Source organism: Bidens hawaiensis, unplaced genomic scaffold, assembly GCF_021521415.1.
Source record: "Bidens hawaiensis isolate Kalapana, Puna unplaced genomic scaffold, B.hawaiensis_p1.1 tig00002236_1, whole genome shotgun sequence".
Classification (NCBI taxonomy): domain Eukaryota; kingdom Viridiplantae; phylum Streptophyta; class Magnoliopsida; order Asterales; family Asteraceae; genus Bidens; species Bidens hawaiensis.
The window spans coordinates 1,035,259-1,055,695 of record NW_027491119.1 but is presented as its reverse complement, the minus strand read 5'-3'; positions in this window follow the sequence as shown (position 1 = coordinate 1,055,695).

Sequence of the window (20,437 nt, the reverse complement as noted above, 5' to 3'; positions counted from 1 at the left end):
AAACTGGTTTGGGTCAAACCTGTTCAGTTTAAAAACTGGTTTAAGCATAAAAGTAACCAAACTGATCCAGACCGGTTTGGGTCGATTTTAAGCCGGATTTAACCGGTTTAAGACACACAAACCGGTTTGATTGAAAACTACCCAAACCACTATACGAACCGACGGTTTGGTTTGGTTCGTTTTCCGGTTAACCGGTTCTGAACCGGGTTTTTTTACACCTATCTACACACAGTACGATTTTTTGAGCAAGCAAGCCCAAATCACATTTAAACTGGCCACTCCCAACAACAATCTCAAACATTGGGCTAAAGTCTTTGACCCAACCCATTAACCATTTCAATGCAACTTAAATGCATAATCCCACTTGAAGAGTTTCATATTATTGCCCAGCCCAACACCCATTTCAACTCCCAACTTTAATGTTAGGATCGAGTCAATTATTTTATTTGAAGATGCTGTGAAAAGAGAAGTGTTTCTGAATCTTCCTATTTGCGCTCGTATAAACAAAACCTTAAAAGATATAGTTTTATTTCGATATTGGCAATTTTTCTTAAGGACTCCGAATCTGTTTTAAGAGACCCGTATTGATACGGATCCTCAGCAACAACCGTCAATGATTCATTCTGCTCATTTTGCACTCAAGCACGAAACCAAAAGACGTTCAAATTCTCGTCAGCGAGACCGGATTGAATCATTTTGTTTATATAAATTGGTAAGTCTTATATTAACTATTGTTCGCTATTAATAATATTGTTTTATGAGTTACTAATCACATTTACTATCAATAGGTAATTGTAACATGTTTGTTTTTTATTGTTGATTTTTTTTTATTAGTGTTATTAGTTTGATATACAAGGATTTGAAAAAAAAATAATTATTGATTTTTAATTAAAATGTTTATACAATTTTGTTATGTTGATTTGGCATCCACAACTTGCATTCATACGTTTGAGTTTGATATGTCGAACGGGTACTAATATGTCACCGACACGTTGCATTATCAGTCATCTTCAACTAATAAATGCATGTAGAAAGATAATTATGGTTCCTATTATATTAGAGTATATAATTATAAAAAGATAAGATGTGATTATTTGGGAAGGAGTGGATATGAATGTTTGAATAGAATAAATCAATGGGTAGAGAATGCATTAACAATTTAGTAATTACAACTGAAGAGTTAATTACACCATTAGTCTAATGGTTTCTAGAAAATGGCAGGTTTAAGTTTCGTGTTTAATTTTTATAGCACACTTACGTAGTAACACTAACGATCAGTAAACTTAATTGAGAAGCTCTCACATCATACATAACATGTTAGGGTTATTTCGTCACTCATTAATTAAATATCCGATAAAAGAGAACTTTCGTCTTCACCATTGCAAGACACCGATTCCCTATATACTATTTCGAACATTAGTTATAACTAAGAGAGAGAAAAAAAAAAGCCACCAGTGAGGCAGTGCGTTTTATAAATTTTCACTATTTTGGAAAATAATATTCATATACTTTATTATAGTATAAACTGTGGTTTGTCAAAATCTGCAATTTTAGTCCAATAGTTTCAAATTTGTGATTTTCGTCCCTGTTGTTTCATTTCACTTGCAATTAAACCCGAATTCACTAATCCCGTTAAGTCTGGTCGTTAAACCCATCAGCGTGACCTTCACATGAGGGGCAGTTTTGTTCTTTTTCTCCCCAAATAAACCCCAGTCCTAATTTGCAAGCCCCCTCACGTGAGGGGCTGAGGTGTATTTTGGGGGAAAAAAGAACAAAACTACCCCGTGAAAGGCATGCTGATGGGTTTAACGACGAGATTTAACGGGATTAGTGAATTCGGGTTTAATTGCAAGTGAAATGAAACCATAGGGACGAAAATCGCAAATTTGAAACTATTGGACTAAAACTGCAGATTTGGACAAACCACATAAACGAAAACCGCAGTTTACTCCTTTATTATATTATATTCTTAAGAAATTACACCAATCATACCAACTAATGTTATCGCAAATCATCCTTTTCTTTTTTGCGTATTGCCAACAAGACGTAGTTTTAATGATAGATTAACTACATGGCGGGTTTGATTTGCGTAGTTTTTCTTTGTGTTGATATCTATTTAAGTCATGAAGTCCATTTATGTTTTAATTCTTTTGTATATTTAAGGGTGATCCAAACTCAATAAGGTCTTTGACAAAGTAGCGTTACGAAGGTTATCAACTTATCAAAAGGAGATAGCACAACTAGTCATGGCATTTAACATAACAAGTGGGGTGCGTGACAAGTTTAGTCTTTAAAGTTAGGCTAGAATACCAACCTTGGTGGCTACATGCTATCAAACTTATAAAAAGGTTATAGAATTGCTTAAAGCTGGTAATACTTGTTAAATAACCCGGAGTTTGCCATCATCACTTTCGTGGAGTTGTCAGGAAGTTTTCCTTAGAGTTTCTCACTTTTTTGTTTCAATTCCTAGCTAGCTGGCTCATGTACACGCTTTGAAAAATGATAAGTGTTATGACATTTTGAAAAGAGATACATAACTCTTGGTATCACTGGTTTTCGAGAAAAAAAGCATAACCGGACGTTTAGACGCCTCATATATTCGAAAACGACATTGATTTACAAATTTTTATTTATGTGGTTTCTATAAATTAATTTCAACTTATAAAGAATAAGATGCATGGGGATCGTTATGCCAGCATGGCACCTATGTGGAATACCAGAATTTAATGATTGACACCGACATTTTAAATTAAGGTTAAAAAACGCATGCAAAGTACAAATCTTGTTGGATTATGGACGGTGCCAATCTTAGACTTTTACTCACACGTAAAGTCCTTTTCACTCAACTAGTTGACCATTCAAGTCAACATCACATAAGATAACAATATATAATATAAAAATAACTACTAGAATATTCTTGATAATAATAACCAGTTTGTTCATAAAATATATAATAATTCGTTTCGCCAATCATCATATCATAACAAGGGTGCAAACGAGCCGAGCTGTTCGCAAGTCTCTCGAGATCGGCTCGTTAAAAAGCTTGATCGAGCCGAGCCTAATCGAGCCCGAGCCCAAGCTCAAGCCTAAAGTAAGCTCGTTTAATAATCGAGCCCGAGCTTCACTTATCAAGCTCGAGCCGGCTCGCGAGCCTAAACGAGCCTGCCATTTATATAATTTTTTTAAAATATATATTTAATAATTATTAATTAATATATATAATGTTATGAAAAAATAAATAAAAATAACTAAATAATATATATATAGGGTAAGGTTAAAATGAAAACCCATTTGAGTTGTGAAAACCCGCGAAAACTCTATGTAACATCGTTTTTTTTTGCTTTTTTTTGGTTACATGTAATATATGTTGTAACATTTAATACAAAACATCGAAACATAAAAAAAAAATGTTTTGCTATTTTTTAACATTTTTTTACTAATTTTTATAAATGTTTTCAGGAGAGAGAAAAAGTTATATTTATATTTATATTTTTTATTCACTTTAATTGTGGACCACAAAATTTAAATATTAATTAAAAACATGTGGTTGAAAATGAGTTTCTAGAGTTTTCACAACTCAAGTGGGTTTTCATTTTATACTTAGCCTATATATATATATAGGGGAGAGATATTTTGAGAACCATTGTGAGTTTTAAGAACTTAAGAACTCAATTTTATGCCACACATTTAATTAATTGGATTAAAATATGTGGTTGAGATTAAATTTGGCAAAAAAGTCAAAGCAAAAGAGAGAATAAAGATGTAAGTGGTTACACTAACTTTTACGTTCGTTACACATGTGTAAAAAGTCGACTCGGTGCGTAAAAAATTATGTAATTTTTTTACGTGTATGTAACCTGCACATATTACGCATGTGTAAAAAAAATTTCGAAAAAAAAATCGTTACACTAAGTTTTTTCAAGTTCTTAAAACTCAAAGGGGTTCTCATTTAAAATCTCACCTATATATATTTACACATAAAATTATAATAGAAAAAAGTATAAAACTAATTATAATTATATAAAAAATAATTGATAAATAGTAAACGAGCCGAGCCCGAGTACTGCTCGAGCTTGAGAATCTACTCACGAGCCGAACTCGAGCTTTGAAAATAGAGCTCGAAACGAGCCGAACTTGAGCTCGAGCTTTGTGTAAGTTAAATGAGACGAGCTCGAGCCTAGTCGAGATCGGGCTCGGCTCGGCTCGTTTGCACCCCTATATTATAAAATGCCACTTTTAGTTATTATGTTTAATATTGTTTTCTTGTTTTTCTTTTTTGTTTATATTAGTTATTTTCTTTTAGTTTTCCTTTTTTTTCTTGTTATTTTCTTTTTTATTAATTGATATCTTTTGGCAACGGTATCGTACAAACTAAACTAGTTCAATACGGCTGAATGACTTGAAAGCCGGTCATTGCGGGTTCGAATCCACGTCCTACCCTTGCAAAACCGGTTTAGAGCTTCAAGCTTTTGTTTTTGGTTTGCTTGTTTTATTTTTTGAAATTTAACTAAGTGTATTTCTACGCAACTCAAGTAATTGACTATTGGAGTTTACCTTTCGAGTAAATTGCGGTTTTCGTCCCTGTGGTTTGTTCAAATATATGGTTTTAGTTCAATAGTTTCAAATTTGCGATTTTCGTCTATGTAGTTTCATTTTCACTTGCAATTAAACCCGAATTCACTAATCTCATTAAGTCTGGTCATTATATCCATCTAGTTTCATTTTCACTTGCAATTAAACCCGAATTCACTAATCTCATTAAGTCTGGTCATTATATCCATCAGTGTGTCCTTCACGTGAGGGCATTTTTGTCCTTTTTCTCCGCTAAATAACTCCAGCCTTAATTCGCAAGCCCCATCACGTGAGGGGTTGGGGTGCGGTTTTTTTTTGGGGGGGGGGGGGGGGCGGGGGGGAAACTACCCCTCACGTGAAGGACACGCTGATGGGTTTAATGATCAAACTTAACAGGATTAGTGAATTCAGGTTTAATTGCAAGTGAAATAAAACCATATGAACGAAAATCGCAAATTTGAAACTATTGGACTAAAATCGTATATTTGAACAAACCACATGAACGAAAACCGTAATTCACTCTTTCCTTTCGGTTTTACACGTATTATGAATACCCTTTTGGACTTGTCTCTTTCGTTGTTAAAAGGAATATTGCGTTTGATTTGTTTTCCTTTGTTTAAATTCAAATCATTTAATTACTTGTTGTCCATCCTTTATTGGTTTACGGTTAGACCCCCTTTTTATATGTTTCTTTGTAATTGGATAGACCATGGGATCATGTCAAAGTAGGTTGCCTAAATATCGATTCAACGAAAGAGAGTAGGTGTGCGCTTATTATTCACAAATCACAATCATTAAACTTAATATATATGAATTAAAAATGGTACTTTTTAGCTTATAACCCATTAGAGGTTGCACACGCCATTTCATATATTTATTTATTAATAAAATAGGTCTTTTAGGCCAACAAATATGTCTTTGAACGAGAAATTTAATAATGCAATTGACATTCAAATATAAGAAAGTTTATTGTTTTTCAATCCTTATATATTAAAATATAAGATCATATGTAAGGAGGTCCGTCGTCTCATACACACGCTAATATTAATATGAAGTGACACGACAATGCGTGAGGCCAATGAGCTACAAACTTGGATGGTTTCTAAATAGGTACTCTATGGCCTGAGTGTTGTGGTTGATGACAAGGTGTTTAAACTTGAATTCTCTTAAGATTATGGAGACAGCCAATAGGATGTAGCCACCTCATCCCAACCATTATAAACCCAAACAACCCATACCCCTTGTGACGGTGTTCTAGCTATAGTATTTGAACCTTCACGCTTTACTTCCCACCCACCATCGATATCTGCTTAACTTCCACTCTTCCGGCATGAGTTCATCCCCCCCCCCCTTTTTAATTTGTCAATAACAAAATAATTTCATAACTTACTAAATTATACTTGTTAAAAAAATTCAAAAGAGGTTTGGGTGATGAACCGACCAGCACCACAAAAGTGGCTTTCTGTTTTGGATGGATGAAACATGGCATGTGGTTAGGAGACAAGCCAATGGGCATGGACCGGTCATATCTTCCTTCAATGGTCAGTTTTGTCACCCTTAAGTGAGGTGACATTGCATCGTGTTTTTTGTTAACTTGTTTATATAATTATTGCATGTCGACAATATTTTACATGTATTTTCATAAGATACGCGAGATAATACGCCAAACCATATTTTGCATGTATAATAATTGGATACGTGGAATATTTTCAAGTATGCATCTCTCTTATCTTTATGTATTCATGTGACGTGTACAATCACGAAATATAAAAAGTCTAGTTAACCATAAAACGCGTGAAATATACCGTGTATACATTTTATCTACGCGTATCTACAATAAACATGACCTTGAACTCATGAAAACCTTTTGATTTACATGAAGTTTACCAATAAAACTTATATATATAATATACTAGAAGATGAGTATTATTACAGAACTTTTAAATTATTTAAGAATTTGAAAGAACCCTTGAAAATCAATGTTTTTTTATAAAATTTGTTGTATGTTAATATTATTTGAGTGTAGTTTTATCAATTTTACATCTATATTTATGATTACAATTTTGAAAATTAGATTTTATACATATCTATGTTTTTTTAAACATATGTAAATTTGTTAGTACATAAATTTTACACATGTGTAAACTTATGATTAATATATGTATTAAAAAATTTATAATAAAATATGATAAAACTACTTTTAAATAATGTTAATATATAAAAAAAATTAAAAAAAAATGTTTGGTTCTTAAGAGTTCTAACTTTTTTAAAGTTTTAAATGATACCAACCTATATACTAGAATAAGCCATATGTGGGATTTGAACTTCAGTCTTCACTGAATAATAGAAAAGATATATAAGTGTTCATATACTTTTAACAAATAATCTGTCATTTAAATTTATTTTTGTTTTCACCATATAAGAAAATTATATAAAATCTTAGTTGCATTTAAAACTTACCGATTTATGTGATCCTCGTGAATTTATGAATAGAAATACAAAAAACGAGTGATCGGCCATAACGTGGGCCCATGGAAGCCGTATGGGCAAGCAATGTATGGCAATCAAGCACACAGTTGACCTGCTTCAAAGCCATCACTAGCTTCCATCCAACACCCATCTTTACATTTACATCATTTACCCTTATAATTTATTACAAATTTCAACTTCAACCTCATGCTTTGTGTATAGCCTATAACAATCTTTTATAGTTTACTCTCTTCATTCAAAATTATACTATAAGCATTTCTTTTGCGTAGCTCTTCAGGGCCGGCTCAACGAATGTGGAGGCCCGAATCGAAACAAGATTTTTAGGCCTTTTCATCACAATTGTTAAGAAATTTTTTTTGTATATTACAAGTTTTGAACTCATAATCTATACACTTTAGTAACAACCAAGCCTACCAGCACACTAATACATTACTTCGAGTTTATTTTACCCATTATAATATATCTATATATAAAGTTTTTTTTTTTGAAAGCCTTAATTAAGTGTAGGCTTAAAGCCCTAACTTGTTTTCGCTGTTTCACGAGCCACTCCTGCAGCTCTTCGGTACCTAATGCATAAATAGCATCTAAATGGGCCAATTAATTTTATAAAGTTTTCCTTGTATAGCAATTATATAATCAAAACATGTTGAGAGCCATGGACAACCTACCACCGCTACTGTCCAATCTCCAAGTTGCTAATCACTCCTTTATTTAAATTATTTGATTTTATGTTTTTAGTTATTTGGATACTTAGATGTTTTTTTTACTCGTCGATAACAATTGTTACTTGCTAGTTATTTGAATATTTAGATTGTTAGTTGATTTGAATTTGATTTTTCAAAATTTAGAGGATATAGAAAGATGTTTTAAAAGAAAGATATCAAAACTTATAATCTTCATGTTAAAAAATAATAAATCTTGAAAAACTTAATTTTCTTAAACGCTTCGCATGTGGGAGCTTTGTGCATCAGCTTATCATTTTTTGACCTGAGTTGTCTTGAAAAAAAGTTATCTACCTAAATGATAATTAAACATCTAGTCACTGAATGTTATCGACCATGATAAAAAGGTTTTAGGGTCCTCGAATGGTGTGTGTGTATATATATATATGTTATTGTTTGTTAGTTGTAATACATAAAACAATTAATATTATATCTATCTATATACATAAAACTTATTTTTCCTTTTCTTTTTCCTTTCTATAACACATAAATGGTTATTATCAACAAGTTTTTTATATTCTATCAAAAGTTAAGTTTTAAAAAAAACTATAACCCAACACATATAAGATTATTATTCAAAATAGATTTTATTCAAAACAAAACCTATTCCATAACTTTCACACTTGCTATAATGCATAATTTTTATCCATATATACTTCCTAGTTAAGTTCTCATACTCAAAACACATGGGATATAGTACATAATGTCAGTTTTACGTCCTGTTTGTGGTGCGCACATATAATGTATATATGTGTGGATCTTTGGATGGGCAAAAGTGAAAGTGCACTAACTTTGACGTTATTTTACTAATTTCGTGAAAATAACGTTAAAAATGGCGGAGAGTTAATCAGGCATCATGTGGTGGCGCTGATAGCCGAAAGACAATGGTACATGCATCAATCGGCTGAGGTCCTGATGGTTGTGTGTTATGTGCCTTATGCTCAAGGCTTGATGCAAAACCACTATTGAGCCGGGGGTCTCACTGGAAGCAGCCTCTCTATTTCTATGGAGTAGAGGTAAGGCTGACTACATCTTACCCTTCTCAGACCCTACAATAGCTTTACTATTGGTGGGATACTGATAACTTACAAGGGCCAAGGCAACCACACAATAATAACTAAAGGAGCAAAATGCATAACCTTAATAGTCTAAGCACAAATATTAACACTTCCACGAAATTGAAGTACCTAATTGTAACATTCACTCTTTTTTATACCTCGTATTGTCCTTCAAATGTCAAAAATTGCACACACACACACATAGCTTTTCAACTTAAACGTAAAGGTAACAAAAATGGGTTCTTCAACTTCAGCTTCAACATCACAACTTTCTTCTCTAAAGATCATATTAATCTCCTCCGGCGTTGTATCCGCGGCCACAGCTATGAAACTCTACTTTCCGCTTATGTTAAACTTCACTATATACGACTTACCCGTTATTTATTCAGTACTGCTTACATGGCTAACACCACCGTATTTATATATTGTCGTAAATGGGATAATCATCACCATAGTCGCCTCGTCGCGGTTCCAGCATCACTACAACAATCACCACAAGTACAAAGGTGATCATCTGATCAGTGAAATGAACTCTCTTCCAATAGAAGAGAGTTTGGAAGAGAGTTCATTTCAGTCACCTCCGATGTTGGTTCCACAGAGCTTTGAAGCGTTGGAACCAACATCGGGGGTGGCTTATGAGACTGAAGGGAGTCTTGTGGTGTATGAGAGTCATGAAGTTGAACCTCGGGTTATTGATATTGAAACGGTGTCGTTTAATGATTTAGATCATGTTAAGGATGAGGCGGAAGATAAGTTTGTAATAGCGGGATCTACTTGGAACGATCCATCGACGCGGGTGGATCGAAGTTTTCATGCGAGGGAGATGCCGCTTGTTAGTTCTAGATTTGCTCATCAACGGAGAATGACGAAAATCAATCCGGAAGGTATGCACGTCGCAACAGTATACTCGTAATTAAATAAAATGTTAAAAATTATTCTATATGACTTTTGGTTTTCGGTTTATATCAAAATGAAGAAATAAGCACGCTACAACCGTATATTGAAAATTAAAAAAATATATTTAGTTTTAAAAAAAAGTTAAAAATATAAAATTCAATCTACAACTAGCATAATTATTATATGATAATCTGAATACATTTTTACATTTAAATTTCAAAAGGGTCTTACTACCGCTTAATCATCTTATCTGATTTCACATCATAAAACAGTGGTCATAAAACACGACAGTTTTGGTCAAGAAAGTCAAACTTAAAAAATATTGGTTGGAACGACCGTTTGAACAATATTCAGTCGACCGTTCTGATCATAAGTGTCAGCCCTTGAGAATTATTGGTCAAAACGACCGTTCGGTCAATATCTTGATGGCCAACTGTATCTAATTAAAACTTTAAATTTTTTTGTCAAAACAACTGTTTAATTATTGTCGGGACAACCAATTTGCTATTAGAAGTCGTATAGTGTGTGTATAGCTTGCCCCATTTCAAAATCAAATAGTATTTACATTTGTTCATGTCAAAAATCCATTAACCGCAGGTGTGAGGTCGCTAAGAGTATCAAAACCGCGAAAACATGAGACGCTAGAGAGCACGTGGAAGATGATAACCGACGGCCGTCATATTCCATTAAACCGACACCGTCGAAAATCAGACAATTTCGAGAATCACCACTCCCACACACCACCATCGGGCGCGTACTCTGAAGAACAAGAATCAACATCCATTGTAACAAATGACATTGTGACGGACACGTTCAATAATCATACCAATTACCCCAACAACCGTATTACGTCGTTAAAGAACTCGTTACCGCCGTTGACGCTTAGGAAAGAAGGATCACTGAGTCACGACGAGTTGAACCGGCGAGTTGAAGCGTTCATTAAGAAGTTTAATGATGAGATGAGGTTACAAAGGCAAGAATCGTTACAACGGTATATGGACATGATCAACCGAGGGGCAGAATAGGAATTAAAAAATTTATAAAAAAAGAATTTTTTTCTAGAAAATAGAAAAAAAAAACAAATTTTACATATATTTTGGCTTTTTGGATTTTGATAGGCTTGTTATTTTCAGTTCAGATTGAAGTATAGTATATGTTTATTTTATTTTTTCTGTATAAAGTGTTGATAATGATTAATGGATATATTATTTGTAATTATATGAAATAGTTTTCATTGGCTCTTCTTATAAGGCCGTTTGGTTTGAAACCAGTTTCGCTAAATAAAAGTTAAAATTCGGTTCTTATATACTGGTTCAAGTATGAAATCGGTCTTTGAAGTCAACACCCTAAACTATTGGAACCGGGTTGGGTTGGAACACGGTTGAAATTAGTACCCAAAAAGCTGTCAAATTTACGTGTTCAATTGTTATTAGAACAACAATCGATAAGTTTCTAGACAAAGATCCAACGCAAATTATGATTGACCATATCCGAATGTCTTTGAGGCCTTTGAAGGATCCGTGAACGTATTTGAATTTTGAGATGTTAGAGAGCGTTTTTGAGTGTTGCGATTAAACCAATACATCAAATGTAAAGGGATCAAAGTGACCCAAAGTATTGAGGTACGAGTAGGGTTGCAAGTCCTGTTCTTTAATAGTATCAAAAGTCAAAACAATTTGTTTTGCTTTTCGTTTTTTTTTTTTTTTTTATGTTTTGAAGGCTTAGCTTAATTTAACAAATTCGTATCGTATTGTATTGTATTGACAATAAACTAGCTTAAACATGACTAATATATTCTAATCATCACACAATTAAAAGTCACACGCATCCATTATTTTTAGAAAAATATATATTTAAGCTCTAAACCTCTTAAAATTCTAATTAGATATTCTTCCTAAAAACCAACTTTAAGGTCTTGCAAGCTTTTATCCAAAAAAATTTATGGTGGGCTTTAAGTTCCATTATTTGGTTATCAAACATAAGTAGCATTCCAACTTTATTGTTTCTTTTATATTTAGTTATATAGAGTAAACTAATACTACTTTGATGTTGGGTTAACAAGTGTGCAAAATTTTGAAATTTTCCCTTAAAATGTCAAAATAAGTAAAAATAAATAAAAAAAAAAAAATTGAAGTCCCTAGTGCCGATGCGGGATATCGAGACTTAAAGAGAAAGAAGACCCCCAAATGACGATTTCTAGAATTCGGCGTATCTCTACACATATATATAGGATGGATCATAAGAAAACTTAAAATCAACTAGACAGATACATAATAGAGATATTCCAACGTGATCCTATATAATAATTGTAAATTTAACATTTTTAAATTAAAAATGTCGAGATGAAGATTGGGTGGGTGGGTGGGACCGCGAGGTAAGTACACTAGGAGGGGTTGGGCCTAATGCATCGAACTGCAATATATTTCATAAAAAAATGAACATAATTAAGGGTGGCAAAACAAACCCATTTGGATGGTTTTGAGTCAATTTAAATAATTTTTAAAATTGAGATGAGTCAGGACGAATTAAAAATTTTTTGCAAGAAAGTCAAGATGGGTTGGAAAAATGCTAGTGACTTTTTGTTATAGGTTAGAATGGGTTTGTTTATGGGTTAGAATGGATTAAAACAAGTTTTATCCAATTTTATTTCAAACAAAACCCACGGAACCGAATAGAAACCGAGAAATCGAAACCGAAATCGTTGAAACCGAACATATACCGAAACCGACCGAAATGAAAAAAGCAAAACTGAAGCGACAAAAAACTAAAAAAACCGAACCTGAACCGAGACAAAACCGAGTTTTTTTTTTTTTTTTTTTTATGAACGAGAAAGACGGGGAAACATTTTAGTTATTTTACTTTTTGTGTTTTCGATTTATATTTTGAGTTATTATTTTTTTATTAAATTTTTTGAATATTTTTTTGAGGGGTTTTTGAAAACCCTTTGCATTTTAACCTTTACTTAGGTCAAGATGGATTAACTTTACCCATCTTGACTCATACCCATCCTAACCCTCTATTTTAAAAACCCATCCTGACTCAAACCCATCCTAACCCATCACTCTAATCCAACCCAACCCAACCCAACTCACTCATATTGTAACCTCTAAACATAATAATGTGTTAGTAATGCATATATATATATATATATATATATATATATATATATATATATATATATGAGGTAACATGTATTGTATTTTATCAAAAGTTTTAAATATAACATTAGAGAAGGAATGGACCAGGCCAGTTTTATGCAACAACAGCCTACTCAGTGGCCCAAAATGAGTAAGCTGACACTTGACAGTAACACCTGCTAAGTACTAACCATCATCACCATATAAAATTTCATTCACATTAAATATATCTTAGCTCACTTAGCCTAATAAAGTAACCTAAAGTTTTATTAAGAAACAATATATATTACAAGAATATATAAAACATGTTATTGAATTTACCCTGTGACTTGTTATAAGGTATAAACAATTAGGGCTGTCACTTTTACCCGAAACCCGACCCGAAAAAACCCGTATCTGAACCCAAATTAACCCAACCCGAAGAACCCAAACCCGAGAAAATACTAACCCGAACCCGAACCGAAGTAATTTGGGTTGGTTCTTGGGTTTGATTTATAAGTTTCGGGTCAACCCGAAAAACCCGAATAAACTTCTAGTTTCAAAATTAAATATATTTTTATGTAAAATAAGCTAAGTCTTAGCCACTAAAGTTATCATAATCTAGCTCTAATCGACTGTTGTCATTCTAACTATTATGGATCGATTGTTTATTATTAATTTATATTTTCCATTTATTACTAATAGCAATCAAAATCGAACAACCAAATCACGCCTGATTGAATATGATTAAGACTCGAGTTAGATTTACTCTTCTTTTGAATTGTTTTATCAAGTTATGTTGGTTTGATATTAGATTATTTGTATTATAAGCAAAGAAGAAAATGTTGTTTTAATTTTAGCATTATAAGTTTTCAAAATTTTTTTGTTGTGTTTTTTTTTTCTTTTGTTTGTTTGTTTTCTAAGATACTTGAAACCCGACTAACTCAACCCAAAAAAACCCGAACCCGAATTACCCAAACCCGAAAAACCCGTGAGAGATTTGTTTTGGGTTTCGGGTCAAGATTTAAAACTTTGAAACCCGAAGAACCCGACCCGAAAAACCCGAAACCCGAAAAACAAACCCGAAGAACACCCCTATAAACAATCATAGCCAAACTAATTGTCCCTTCAAATGTGTATTTATCAAAATAAATGCATTCATATTTCATAGTTTTTGTTCATAATATTTTGTACATCCCCTGTAATGTAAAAAAAATGTTCAAGAACAATCACACTGAGATAATTATCCCTATAAGCTTACAAAAATGAACAAATTTGCAATGTTTCGAGTATGATTCGATATAAGGATTCTTCAAATGGAGTAAAGTATGTCTAGACATCTTCATCATCATCAAGAAGTGACATTATTTCCTCAAGGAGATCATCAACAGTAGCAGCATCAGTGCATAAGGATTGATTATAGCCACTTTGCATGTTGACTAGGGTTTGACTATCTTTATTACAAGTGATATGAGCACTCTTCATAGATTCATCACAAGGAGTAAAGTTTGTGTCTTGAATTCCTCATAGATATCATGAGCAGCATCCACTTTGCATGTCTTCATCATTATTATTATTATTACTATTATTATTATTATTATTATCAAGAAGTGACTTGAATTCCTCATAGATATCATGAGCAGCATCCATGTCATGGTACGCGTCATAAGCATCTCCAATGGGATGATCCGGACAGGGAGATACTGAAGAACTCGAACCACCACTTGAAACCCGAAAATTGTTCGTTGAAGTTGACATATTAGACTGATTCTCATAATATTCACACCGGTATAAAGACTGGACTTGTACCGGTGCGAACCCTTGGTTAGGATCTTGAAATGCATTAAATGGTTGCATGGTGATCAAAGCATTTGCTTCCAACTGATTATTAGTTTCGCTCGCTTGATATGGTAACAATCGTTGTCTTTTCGCTGGTGAAGGTTCAACATGATTCCTTGTGTTTTCAGCTTGTTGATCCTTATGAATATTATTCTTTGCTCCAGTTGACGTCTTGTATATCACACACAACACCCAATTGGTCAACTGCATGAGAAAAACAAAAGTTGGTTATAAAAACCAAATGATATATAAAAGTAAACACAATTAATACTACATGAATAATAATATTGTAAGTTTGTAGCATATACCTTGCTGGCATGGGTTCCATTGTAGGTATACTCTTGCATTAGCCATGGCGTTTTCGCTTTGTTTTCGTCGTGAAAAGCTAAACTTCTTTTTGTCCCTACTTTTCGCCTCGTCACAAAATCATAAACCGGATTCTCTCTTTGGGTAGACTTCCAATGCCCAAACTTCTGAGTTAATCGATTCACTCGTGTCCCTTTCTGGTATTTTAGCTCTCTCTTTGTAAAATAGTACCATTTGTCTTCACACGATCGAAAACGCTCTACAAATTTTCAAGAAACCATCAATTAATTAAGATTTAAGAATGATAAATAGTCGATTGGTTACGTATATAATTAAATAACATCATATGAATAATGTAATAAGTAAGGTAGTGATTATATCGAAACAGAAGACAAGCGGATAACAAGTATAATGTATTGATTGTTGTTACGTATATGTATAATGTAATTACATATACATATTGTAATTGTTTGTCTGCCACTTTATTGTAATCGTTTTGATTTTAATGATAAATGAGCGTTTTTACCAAAAACAAAAAAATAAAAAAAAATAAAAAAGATGTAATTACTAACCTTTAAGTTCTTCAGGGTGGTGGTCGTAAACATTAACATCGTACGTTCGGCATCTAGGGTTTACTCCTAATTCAATCTTTCGTTTGAGGTAGTAACCGATGAGTTCCAAGTCGGTTGGACAAAAGCGATAGCCTGGTTCAAGTGTATCGGCATAATCCGGTGATAGTTGGTGAGTGTAAGGAACGACCTGCGGTTGTTTTCCGGTCATTATGTCAATCGACGATCAGTTTGAAGAGTTAATTGTGCATTAATGAAGACACTACTTACCTTAATATATATAGATGAATAAATATAGGTTGTTATGTTGTAACCGAAACTTTTGGATGAGAAATTGTTTGAAATTCAATAAATTTAATACTTCTCTTCGAAGTATTAAAAATTTAAACAAACTCCTACGCTTTAAAAAACTGATGATAATAATTGATTAAGCCTTTTCTTTATTTTTCAATCACATTCAAATATATTTTTAAGTTGAAACAATTAATTACCACCTAAAATATAGGATGTCAATGTAAAAAATGAAACGTGGTGAAATCTTTTACGGGTTAGAGACGGATATATTAAATAGATGATACTTGTGGAGTTATCCAAACTTAATCGCATACATGTTTAGCCAGTTTAAAACAAGATATATTATACTAGGTTAAGTAAACTCGTGTTTTAGATCATTAAATAAAGATAGTATTAAATAGTTGGCAATGATCTTACAATACTAATATACAATACTAATAAAAGAAACTGTTGAAGCTTAGATGACAAACCTACATTTCTTCTAATTACTAATTTCTCATCTCATTCATTCTAGCTATCCATAGGTCATAGGTCAAAACTATTTTGTCAAATGGGTTATAACATAGTGTGGATTTTATACATTATTGAATTAAGTGTCATTTTCATACATGGGGTTTAACCAACTACGCAACTTTAGTACATTTTTAAAATTTCTTACAAATCAACACTTGACGTTTCCATTAACATCATGCTATTTAAGTACTTTTTGTTAACTCCATTTGTTTTTTTCATTAAGTTTACATTAATTAATTTATAATTATTTTAATAATCGCAATTAAAATAATGGATCTTATTTTATCATTTGACAAATACAATTGAAATAATAGATCTTATTTTATCATTTGATAAATTCCGTGTAATACACGGGTTAAAAAGCTAATGATTTATAAAGAAAAGAAAATGATATTGTGAAAAGATACTATTGAAATTATGTATAAGTTAGTAACTATAATTAAAAGATACTATTTAATTTAATATATTTTGTTTTATTAATATAAATACTAAGTGTGAAATAATAGGAGCGAGAAAAAGAATTTTGGGTGTCATACGTGACACAACCAATTACTTATTTTTTGGGTATAAGTTAGGCGTGTAAAAAAATATGTTAAACAATATTTTGATAGATTGTTAGAAGTTTGAAGTTATAATAAAAAGTTGTAATGTTAATTTGACCACGGAAAATCATAAATAATTAAATAGTTATAGAATATAAACGCAATAAAAAACGACATATAACGATTCATGGGTATACGAAGGGTATGAGACCAAATATGATATATATTTTTGAAAAAGAAAATGATAAAAGCACGAAACAATTTAATTCATCGATGTGATATAAATCTATATCCCTATTAGTAATTTATTATATCTATAGTAAATTTATGCTATACCATGGTTGCATATCACTTTGCCTATTTCGCTTTATTCCATCAAGCAGTTAAAATCTTATTGCACACGAAATATTCTCTCATGTGTAACATTCCATTCACATATCGTCAACCAAATGCACATGTGTTGGTAAAATTTAATAAATACACGAACCAAACTTACGTAACGACTCTTTTATTTTTGTTAGCCCACTAATATTCCTATTTATCGAATGATGTATTGACATATATAGAAACTAATTTCATAACTCACAAACACGCATTTAACTATATTGATAAACAAACATTAATGTATGACAAAGTTAATCGTGTCCAGTTATTACCTATATTGATGTATTAACAAAGTTAAGTATAAATAATTAATACATTATCAATGTTGTGATCCATATCAATATAGTTAAGTAGCAGACACGATTAACAATATTTTAACTAACTAGAAACACTTTAAATGCATAACTATTATCTTATAGTTGGAAAATTGGTGCAAATGAACAAGTGTAATTAACTGATAATAACTCGATAACTAGAACATGTATTTCTATCTAGAGGAGTCACAACTATCTCCAATATCCAATCATCCAAAATAAAGTGACACGATCACACAACTATTTCATATAAATACAGAGGGTTTGTAGTTTAATGGTATTAAGGTGTAAAAACAAGACGTCTATTTCAAGTGAATGTATTCATTTACTCATGAGATGATTAAGGAGGTTATTCTCTCATTCTAGTCTTCTTTTACTCGTTGCGGTCTTCATTTGTTTATTTGGGAATTCATTTGTTCGTTTGAAAACTGCATCTTCTGTTTTCACTGAACGAGGCTAGCAGCGACTGTCGGGGTTTTGTATTAACTGAACGGGGTGATTAGAGATTCGTGGAATGGTTAAAAATGCGATTCCCTTATTCTAGTATTTTCACTCGTTGTGGTCTCCATTTGTTTGTTTGAGATTTCATTTGTTCGTTTGATAACCGTCGCTTCTGTTTTCACTGAATGAGGCTAGCAGCGACTGTAGGGATTTTGTTTTAACTGAACAGGGTCACTAGAGACTCAAGGGGTGGTTAAGGATGTGATCTCCTCATTCTAGTCTTATTTTACTCGTTGCGGTCTCCATTTGTTCGTTTGGGCTTTCATTTGTTAGTTTGAAAACTATTGATTTTGTTTTCACTGAACGAGGCTAGCAGCGACTGTTAGGCTTTTCTTTTTCACTAAACGGGACATTCAGGGACTCGTTGGATGATTAAGGAGGTGATTCCCTCATTCTAGTTTTGTTTTACTCGTTGTGGTCTCCATTTGCTCATCTAGGCTTTCATTGGTTCGTTTGAAAACGATCGCTTATGTTTTCGTTGAACGAGGCTAGCAACAACTTTTGGGCTTTTTTTTTCAATGAACAGGGAATTCAGGGACTCGTGGAATGATTAAAGAGGTAATTCCATCATTCTAGTCTTCTTTTACTCCTTGTGGTCTCTGTTTGTTCGTTTGAACTTTTATTTGTTTGTTTGAAAACAGTCACTTCAGTTTTAACTTAACGAGGCTAGCATTGACTGTCGGGATTTTGATTTTCATTGAACGAGGCATTCAGGGACTCGTGGGACGATTAAGAAGGTGATTCCATCATTCTAGTCTTCTTTTACTCGTTGCGGTCTTCATTTGTTCATTTGGGCATTCATTTGTTCGTTTGAAAACTGCATCTTCTGTTTTCACTGAACGAGGCCAGCAACAACTGTCGGGGTTTTATATTGACTAAACGGGGTGATTAGACATTCGTGGAATGATAAAAAATGTGATTCCCTTATTCCAAGTCTTTTTTTACTCGTTGTGGTCTCCATTTGTTCGTTTAGGATTTCATTTGTTCATTTGATAATCGTCGCTTCTGTTTTCACCGAACGAGTGTAGCAACGACCGTTGGCCTTATATTAACTGAACAGGGTCATTAGAGACTCAAGGGGTGGTTAAGGATGTGATCCCCTCATTCTAGTCTTCTTTTACTCGTTGCGGTCTCCATATGTTCGTTTGGGCTTTCATTTGTTCGCTTGAAAACTATTGAATCTGTTTTCACTGAACGAGGCTAGCAGCGACTGCTAGGCTTTTGTTTTTCACTAAACGGGACATTCATGGACTCGTTGGATGATTAAGGAGGTGATTACCTCATTCTAGCCTTATTTTACTAGTTGTGTTCTCCGTTTGTTCATCTAGGCTTTCATTGGTTCGTTTGAAAATGGTCGCTCTGTTTTTTCACTGAACGAGGCTAACAGCGACTTTCTGGCTTTTGTTTTTCACTTAACGGGGCATTTAGGGACTCGCGGAACGCTTAAACGGGTGATTCCATCATTCTAGTCTTCTTTTACTCGTTGTAGTCTTCATTTGTTCATTTGAGCTTTCATATGTTCGTTTGAAAACAGTTGCTTTGGTTTTAACTTAACGAGGCTAGCATTGACTGTCGGGTTTTTGGTTTTGATTGAACGAGGCATTCAAGGACTCGTGGGACGATTAAGGAGGTGATTCCGTCATTCTAGTCTTCTTTTACTCGTTGCGATCTTCATTTGTTCATTTGGGCATTCATTTGTTCGTTTGAAAACTGCATCTTTTATTTTCACTGAACGAGGCTAGCAGCCACTGTTTTTATTAACCGAACTGGGTGATTAGAGATTCGTGGAATGGTTACAAATGGGATTCCCTTATTCTAGTCTTTTTTTACTCGTTGTGGTCTCCATTTGTTCGTTTGGGATTTCATTTGTTCGTTTGATAATCGTCGCTTCTGTTTTCACCAAACGAGCATAGCAGCGACTGTCGGGCTTTTGTATTAACTGAACAGGGTCATTAGAGACTCAAGGGGTGGTTGAGGATGTGATCCCCTCATTCTAGTCTTCTTTTACTCGTTGCGGTCTCCATTTGTTCGTTTGGGCTTTCATTTGTTCGTTTGAAAACTATTGATTCTGTTTTCACTGAACGAGGCGAGCAGCGACTGTTAGCCTTTTGTTTTTCACTAAACGGGACATTTAGGGACTCGTTGGATGATTAAGGAGGTGATTACCTCATTCTAGCCTTATTTTACTAGTTGTGGTCTCCGTTTGTTTATCTAGGCTTTCATTGGTTCGTTTGAAAATGATCGCTCTGTTTTTTCACTGAACGAGGCTAACAGCGAATTTCAGGCTTTTGTTTTTCACTTAACGGGGCATTCAGGGACT